Source organism: Rattus norvegicus, chromosome 4 (genome assembly GCF_036323735.1).
Source record: "Rattus norvegicus strain BN/NHsdMcwi chromosome 4, GRCr8, whole genome shotgun sequence".
Classification (NCBI taxonomy): Eukaryota; Metazoa; Chordata; class Mammalia; order Rodentia; family Muridae; genus Rattus; species Rattus norvegicus.
This window is the reverse complement of record NC_086022.1, coordinates 5,848,027-5,855,898: the sequence shown is the minus strand read 5'-3', so window position 1 is coordinate 5,855,898 and position 7,872 is coordinate 5,848,027. Positions and strand designations below refer to the sequence as shown.

At 38.8% G+C, this 7,872-nt stretch overlaps 1 pseudogene; it reads right to left on the bottom strand.

The window, feature by feature from the left end:
- Nucleotides 1–6,984: 6,984 nt before the first annotated feature.
- The window catches only part of Dhfr-ps1 (dihydrofolate reductase, pseudogene 1), a 4,447-nt pseudogene continuing 3,559 nt past the window's right edge, over nucleotides 6,985–7,872 (bottom strand).

The following is a 7,872-nucleotide window of genomic DNA, read 5'->3' as shown; positions in this document are numbered from 1 at the left end:
TCCCTGTACCAATACCATGCAGTTTTTATCACTATTGCTCTGTAATACTGCTTGAGTTCAGGGATAGTGATTCCCCCTGAAGTCCTTTTATTGTTGAGGATAGCTTTAGCTATCCTGGGATTTTTGTTATTCCAGATGAATTTGCATATTGTTCTGTCTAACTCTTTGAAGAATTGGATTGGTATTTTGATGGGGATTGCATTGAATCTGTAGATCGCTTTTGGTAAAATGGCCATTTTTACTATATTAATCCTGCCAATCCATGAGCATGGGAGATCTTTCCATCTTCTGAGGTCTTCTTCAATTTCTTTCCTCAGTGTCTTGAAGTTCTTATTGTACAGATCTTTTACTTGCTTGGTTAAAGTCACACCGAGGTACTTTATATTATTTGGGTCTACTATGAAGGGTGTCGTTTCCCTAATTTCTTTCTCGGCTTGTTTCTCTTTTGTATAAAGGAAGGCAACTGATTTATTTGAGTTAATTTTATACCCAGCCACTTTGCTGAAGTTGTTTATCAGCTTTAGTAGTTCTCTGGTGCAACTTTTGGGATCACTTAAATATACTATCATGTCGTCTGCAAATAGTGATATTTTGACCTCTTCTTTTCCGATCTGTATCCCCTTGATCTCCTTTTGTTGTCTGATTGCTCTGGCTAGAACTTCAAGAACTACATTGAATAAGTAGGGAGAGAGTGGGGCAGCCTTGTCTAGTCCCTGATTTTAGTGGGATTGCTTCAAGTTTCTCTCCATTTAGTTTAATGTTAGCAACTGGTTTGCTGTATATGGCTTTTACTATGTTTAGGTATGGGCCTTGAATTCCTATTCTTTCCAGGACTTTTATCATGAAGGGGTGTTGAATTTTGTCAAATGCTTTCTCAGCATCTAATGAAATGATCATGTGGTTCTGTTCTTTCAGTTTGTTTATATGATGGATCACGTTGATGGTTTTCCGTATATTAATCCATCCCTGCATGCCTGGGATGAAGCCTACTTGATCATGGTGGATGATTGTTTTGATGTGCTCTTGAATTCGGTTTGCCAGAATTTTATTGAGTATTTTTGCGTCGATATTCATAAGGGAAATTGGTCTGAAGTTCTCTTTCTTTGTTGGGTCTTTGTGTGATTTAGGTATAAGAGTAATTGTGGCTTCATAGAAGGAATTCGGTAGGGCTCCATCTGTTTCAATTTTGTGGAATAGTTTGGATAATATTGGTATGAGGTCTTCTATGAAGGTTTGATAGAATTCTGCACTAAACCCGTCTGGACCTGGGCTCTTTTTGGTTGGGAGACCTTTAATGACTGCTTCTATTTCCTTAGGAGTTATGGGGTTGTTTAACTGGTTTATCTGTTCCTGATTTAACTTCGATACCTGGTATCTGTCTAGGAAATTGTCCATTTCCTGAAGATTTTCAAGTTTTGTTGAATATAGGTTTTTATAGTAAGATCTGATGATTTTTTGAATTTCCTCTGAATCTCTAGTTATGTCTCCCTTTTCATTTCTGATTTTGTTAATTTGGACGCACTCTCTGTGTCCTCTAGTTAGTCTGGCTATGGGTTTATCTATCATGTTGATTTTCTCAAAGAACCAACTTTCGGTTCTGTTGATTCTTTCTATGGTCCTTTTTGTTTCTACTTGGTTGATTTCAGCTCTGAGTTTGATTATTTCCTGCCTTCTACTCCTCCTGAGTGTATTTGCTTCTTTTTGTTCTAGAGCTTTTAGGTGTGCTGTCAAGCTGCTGACATATGCTCTTTCCTGTTTCTTTCTGCAGGCACTCAGCGCTATGAGTTTTCCTCTTAGCACAGCTTTCATTGTGTCCCATAAGTTTGGGTATGTTGTACCTTCATTTTCATTAAATTCTAAAAAGTTTTTAATTTCTTTCTTTATTTCTTCCTTGACCAGGTTATCATTGAGTAGAGCATTGCTCAATTTCCACGTATATGTGGGCATTCTTCCCTTATTGTTATTGAAGACCAGTTTTAGGCCGTGGTGGTCTGATAGCACGCATGGGATTATTTCTATCTCTCTGTACCTGTTGAGGCCCGTTTTTTGACCAATTATATGGTCAATTTTGGAGAAAGTACCATGAGGAGCTGAGAAGAAGGTATATCCTTTTGCTTTAGGATAGAATGTTCTATAAATATCTGTTATGTCCATTTGGTTCATGACTTCTCTTAGTCTGTCTATGTCTCTGTTTAATTTCTGTTTCCATGATCTGTCCATTGATGTGAGTGGGGTGTTGAAATCTCCTACTATTATTGTGTGAGGTGCAATGTGTGTTTTGAGCTTAATAAGGTTTCTTTTACGTATGTAGGTGCCCTTGTATTTGGGGCATAGATATTTAGGATTGAGAGTTCATTTGGTGGAGTTTTCCTTTGATGAATATGAAGTGGTCTTCCTTATCTTTTTTGATGACTTTTATTTGAAAATTGATTTTATTTGATATTAGAATGGCTACTCCAGTTTGCGTCTTCCAACCATTTGCTTAGAAAGTTGTTTTCCAGCCTTTCACTCTGAGGTAGTGTCTGTCTTTGTCTCTGAAGTGTGTTTCCTGTAGGCAGCAGAATGCAGGGTCCTCATTGCATATACAGTTTGTTAATAAATGTCTTTTTATTGGGGAGTTCAGACCATTGATGTTGAGAGATATTAAGGAATAGTGATTTTTGCCTCCTGTTATATTCATATTTGGATGTGAGGTTATTTTTGTGTGCTTTTCTTCTCTTTGTTTTGTTGCCAAGAAGATTAGTTTCTTGCTTTTTCTAGGGTGTAGCTTGCCTCCTTATGTTGGTCTTTACCATTTATTATCCTTTGTAGCACTGGATTTGTAGAAAGATATTGTGTAAATTTGGTTTTGTCATGGAATATCTTGGTTTCTCCATCTATGTTAATTGAGAGTTTTTCAGGATACAGTAACCTTGGCCTGCATTTGTGTTCTCTTAGGGTCTGTATGACATGTCTCCAGGGTCTTCTGGCTTTCATAGTCTCTGGCGAAAAGTCTGGTGTGATTCTGATAGGTCTGCCTTTCTATGTTACTTGACTTTTCCCCTTACTGCTTTTAATATTCTTTCTTTATTTTTTGCATTTGATGTTTTGACTATTATGTGTCAGGAGGTGTTTCTTTTCTGGTCCAATCTATTTGGAGTTCTGTAGGCTTCTTGTATGCCTATGGGTATCTCGTTTTTTAGGTTGGGGAAGTTTTCTTCTATGATTTTGTTGAAGATATTTACTGGTCCTTTGAGTTGGCAGTCTGCACTCTCTTCTGTACCTATTATCCTTAGGTTTGATCTTCTCATTGAGTCCTGGATTTCCTGTATGTTTTGGTCCAGTAGCTTTTTCTGCTTTACATTATCTTTGACTCTTGAGTCGATGATTTCTATGGAATCTTCTGCTCCTGCGATCCTCTCTTCTGTCTCTTGTATTCTGTTGGTGATGCTTGTATCTACGGCTCCTCGTCTCTTCCTTTGGTTTTCTATATCCAGAGTTGTTTCCATGTGTTCTTTCTTGATTGGTTCTATTTCCATTTTCAATTCCTTCAATTGTTTGATTGTGTTTTCCTGGAATTCTTTCAGGGATTTTTGTGATTCCTCTCTATAGGCTTCTACTTGTTTATTTATGTTTTCCTGGAATTCTTTCAGGGATTTTTGTGATTCCTCTCATTCCAAAGCTTTTCCTGTGTTTCTCTAAGGGAGTTCTTCATGTCTTTCTTGAAGTCCTCTAGCATCATGATCAAATATGATTTTGAAACTAGATCTTGCTTTTCTGGTGTGTTTGGATATTCTGTGTTTGCTTTGGTGGGAGAATTGGGCTCCGATGTTGCCATGTAGTCTTGATTTCTGTTGCTTGAGGTCCTGTGCTTTCCTCTCCCCATCAGATTATCTCTAGTGTTACTTTGTTCTGCTATTTCTGACAGTGGCTAGACTGTCCTATAAGCCTGTGTGTCAGGAGTGCTGTAGACCTATTTTCCTGTTTTCTTTCAGCCAGTTATGGGGACAGAGTGTTCTGCTTTTGGGCGTGTCGTTTTTCCTATCTACAGGTCTTCATCTGTTCCTGTGGGCATGTGTCTTGAGTTCACCGGGCAGGTCGCTTGGAGCTGGAAGGTTTGTCTTCCCTGTGGTCCCAAGACTCAAGTTTGCTCGTGGGGTGTTGCTTATTAGCTCTCCTCGGTGGCAGCAACCAGGAAGATCTGCGCCGTCCTTTCCAGGAGCTTCCATGGACCAGGGTTCCAGATGGTGTTTGGTGTTTTCCTCTGGAGTCAGAGATGTGGGCAGAGTGTAGTCTCTTCTGGTTTCCCAGACGTGTCTGCCTCTCTGAAGGTTTAGCTCTCCCTCCCACGGGATTTGGGTACAGAGAACTGTTTATCTTGTCGGTCCCTTCAGGTTCTGGTGGTGTCTCCGACGCAGCGGACCTGCTGCTCCTGGGCCTTCCTCTACGGGAGGGCTTTGTATGTTTACGTGGGCAACTATATCTTATCAATTAGATCAGAAGTTGTTGTGTGGTGTGTTCTTTCATGTAGCAATTTAAGTTTAAGAGAATATGGGGCAGCTAGAGACACTGGGCTACCATGGAGTTGGGATGTGTTTTTCTGGCTTAATGGCAGCATATCTTGGGAACTAGATGGTTAGAGATTACTGCCAGGCTCAGAGAGAAGCCATTCAGTGTGATGTGGGATGGAGCAGAGAGATGCTTTGCTGATTGAGATGAAGATATCTACCAGATATCTTGGGGGCACTGTGGTGCCAGATCTAGTGCAGGGTAAAAGAAAGATTTTTTTTTTATAATTTTACAACACCATGTTATTATGTTATTTTGTGGTGATCTGAAAGATGCATGGGATTATGTCAATCTTCATGTATTTGTTGAGGCTTGTTTTATGTCTAATTATATGGTCAGTTTTGGAGATGGTTTCATAAGGTCCCGAGAAGAAGGTATATTATTTTGTTTTAGGGCGAAATGTTTTGTATATATCTGTGAAATCCATTTGATTCATAACTTCTGTCAGCTTTGCTGTGTCTCTGTTTATTTTCTGTTTCCACAGTCTGTCCATTGTTGAGAGTGAGGTGTTGAAGTCTCCCACTATGATTGTTGGAGGGTCAAATATGCTTTGACCTTTAGTAATGTTTCTTTTACAAATGTAGTGCCCTTGCATTTGGGACATACATATTTAGAATTGAGAATTCATCTTGGTGAATTTTTTCTTTTATGCATATGAAGTGTCCTTCCTTATCTTTTTCTTTTATAATTTTTGGTTGAAAATCTACTTTGTTCGATATTAGAATGGCTACTTCAGCTTGTTTCTTGGAAATTTTTTAAGCTTTTCACTCAGAGGTAGTGTCTGTATTTGTCACTGAGGTGTTTTTTGTATGCAGCAAAATGTTGGGTCTTGTTTACATGTCCAGTCTATTAGTCTCTATCTTTTTACTGAGGAATTGAGTCCATTGATGCTACGAGAGATTAAGGACCAATGACTATTGCTTTCTGTTATTTTTGTTGTTAGAGTTGAAATTATGTTTGTGGGGCTCTCTTCTTTTGGGTTTGTTGTGAGAAGATTAATTTCTTGCTTTCTCTCGGATATAGTTTCCCTTCTTGTGGTGAAGTTTTTCATCAATTATCCTATGGAGGACTGAATTTGTGGAAAGACCTTGTTTAAACTTGGTTTTGTCATGGAATATCTTGGATTCTCCATCTATGGTAATTGATAGTTTTGCTGGGTATAGTAACCTGGGATAGCATTTTTATTTTTTTAGGGTTTATATGACATCTTTCCAAGATCTTCTGGATTTTAGAGTTTCTGTTGAAAAGTCTGGTGTAATTCTTGTAGGTCTGCCTTTATATGTTAATTGACCTTTTCCTTTAGGGCTTTTAATATTCTTTCTTTATTCTGTTCATTTTGTGTTTTGATTATTATGTGATGAAAGGAGTTTTTTTCTCGTCCCATCTATTTGGAATTCTGTAGGCTTCTTGTAGGTTCGTGGGCATCTCTTTCTTTAAGTTAGGGAAGTTTTATTCCCTAATTTTGTTGAAGATTTTTATTGGCCCTTTGAGTTGGAAACCTTCACTCTCTTCTATACCTATTATTCCTAGGTTTGGTCCTTTCATTGTGTCCTGGATCTCCTGGATGTTTTGGGTAGGAGCTTTTTGCATTTTGCATTTTCTTTGACTGTTGTTTCAATGTTTTCTACGGCATTGCCTACACTTGAGATTCTCTCTTCTATTTCTTGTATTTTGTTGGTGATGCTTGCATCTATGACTCCTGATATCTTCCCTTGGTTTTCCATTTCCAGGGTTGTCTCCCTTTGTTTTCTTTTTTCTTTTTTCTTTTTTTTTTTGAGAGGAGAGCCATTTTAATGCTCATTTTTTTATTTTTTATAAAGTTTAGTTTCTAACATTAATTTTCATTTCAAGCAGTATCTATTCTCAATTCATTGTCTGAGTTCTTAACAGGAGCTATTAAGCTTGCAATTACTTTTTCTGTAGAAAGCAGCCTATTCTTGTTCTGTCACTGTAATATCCCCTGGAATCTCACTGAAGATGAGAACAGAAAGCTTCCATGTTTCAGACCTTACATAATCTTCTACCTGCTCTCGTCGTCACGGAACACAATGGAGTTCTCAATTTACTGATTTTCTGTCTGAGTGAACAGAGCTTTGCAGCAAGTGTGATGTGCATAGAATAATCCAGTCTCTACTTTGATCTTTTAAAGTCTTAGTTTCAGCTCTGCTGGTTAAAACCCATTTCTGCCTTTGGACTTATCTGTCTAGTTCCTGTTCCTGTTTCCCATATCAGCTCAGGCTCCAGGGGCACTACTTCTTTGGGGTCTTCTGTACACACAATACCCTATGCAGATGCTGCTGAGCCACTTGAGGCCTCATAGGAGGGGCACTGAGACCTTTATAGCAAGTGATATTTCTTAAGGCATATTTAATATAATCTAGTTAGATTAATGGGAAATAAAAACATTGATTAGAATTATATACGGGCTGGGGTTGGGGGTGGCTTAGCAGTACAGCATTGGCCCAGCATGCACAGGGCCTTAGGTTCCATCTCCACAACACAAAACAAATGTGTCTTCCCAACCACCCCTCCCTAAAGAAATAATTACTCATAGATCGCAAGCCAGCAGAAGTCCTGTGGTCTTATAAAATGCATCCTTTTAGGAGAAACAGTAGGACTTGGAAACATCTTCCCATTGTCTTTCTTTTCATAGGCTTCAAACTTGTACTTGATGCCTTTTTCCTCCTGGATCTCAGAGAGGACACCTGGGTATTCTGGGAGAAGTTTATATTACTCCAAATCAACTTCTGGGAAAAATGTGTCACTTTCAAACTCCTGCATGATCCTTGTCACAAAAAGTCTGAGGTGGCCTGGCTGATTCGTGGCTTCCTGGTAAACAGAGCTGCCTCTGATTATCCAAACTATGTCCACTTTATTTGCTAGCCCTGGTTGTTCAATAAATTTTAAAACATCATCCAGACTTTTGGCAAGAAAATGAGCTCCTTGTGGTGGTTCCTTGAATTACTGAGAACTATATTAATTCTATCCTTTAAAGGTTGATTTTTCTCAGGAATGGAGAACCAGGTTTTCCTACCCATAATCACCAGATTCTGTTTACCTTCTACTGAAGAGGTTGTGGTCATTCTCTGGAAGTACTTGAGCTCATTCCTGAGCAGAGGCCAGGGTAAGTCTCCATTCTTGCCAATGACCATATTTTGAGACCCGCCGATGATGCAGCTCAGCAGGTGAACCGTGTTTGCAGTGGCGATCAGACCCCACCAGCTAAGCGTCCCTTTGTGATTTCTATATTTTTTCTATTTCCATGTTTAGATCCTGGATGGTTTGTTCATTTCCTATTTGATTGTGTTCCTGTATTTCTTTAAG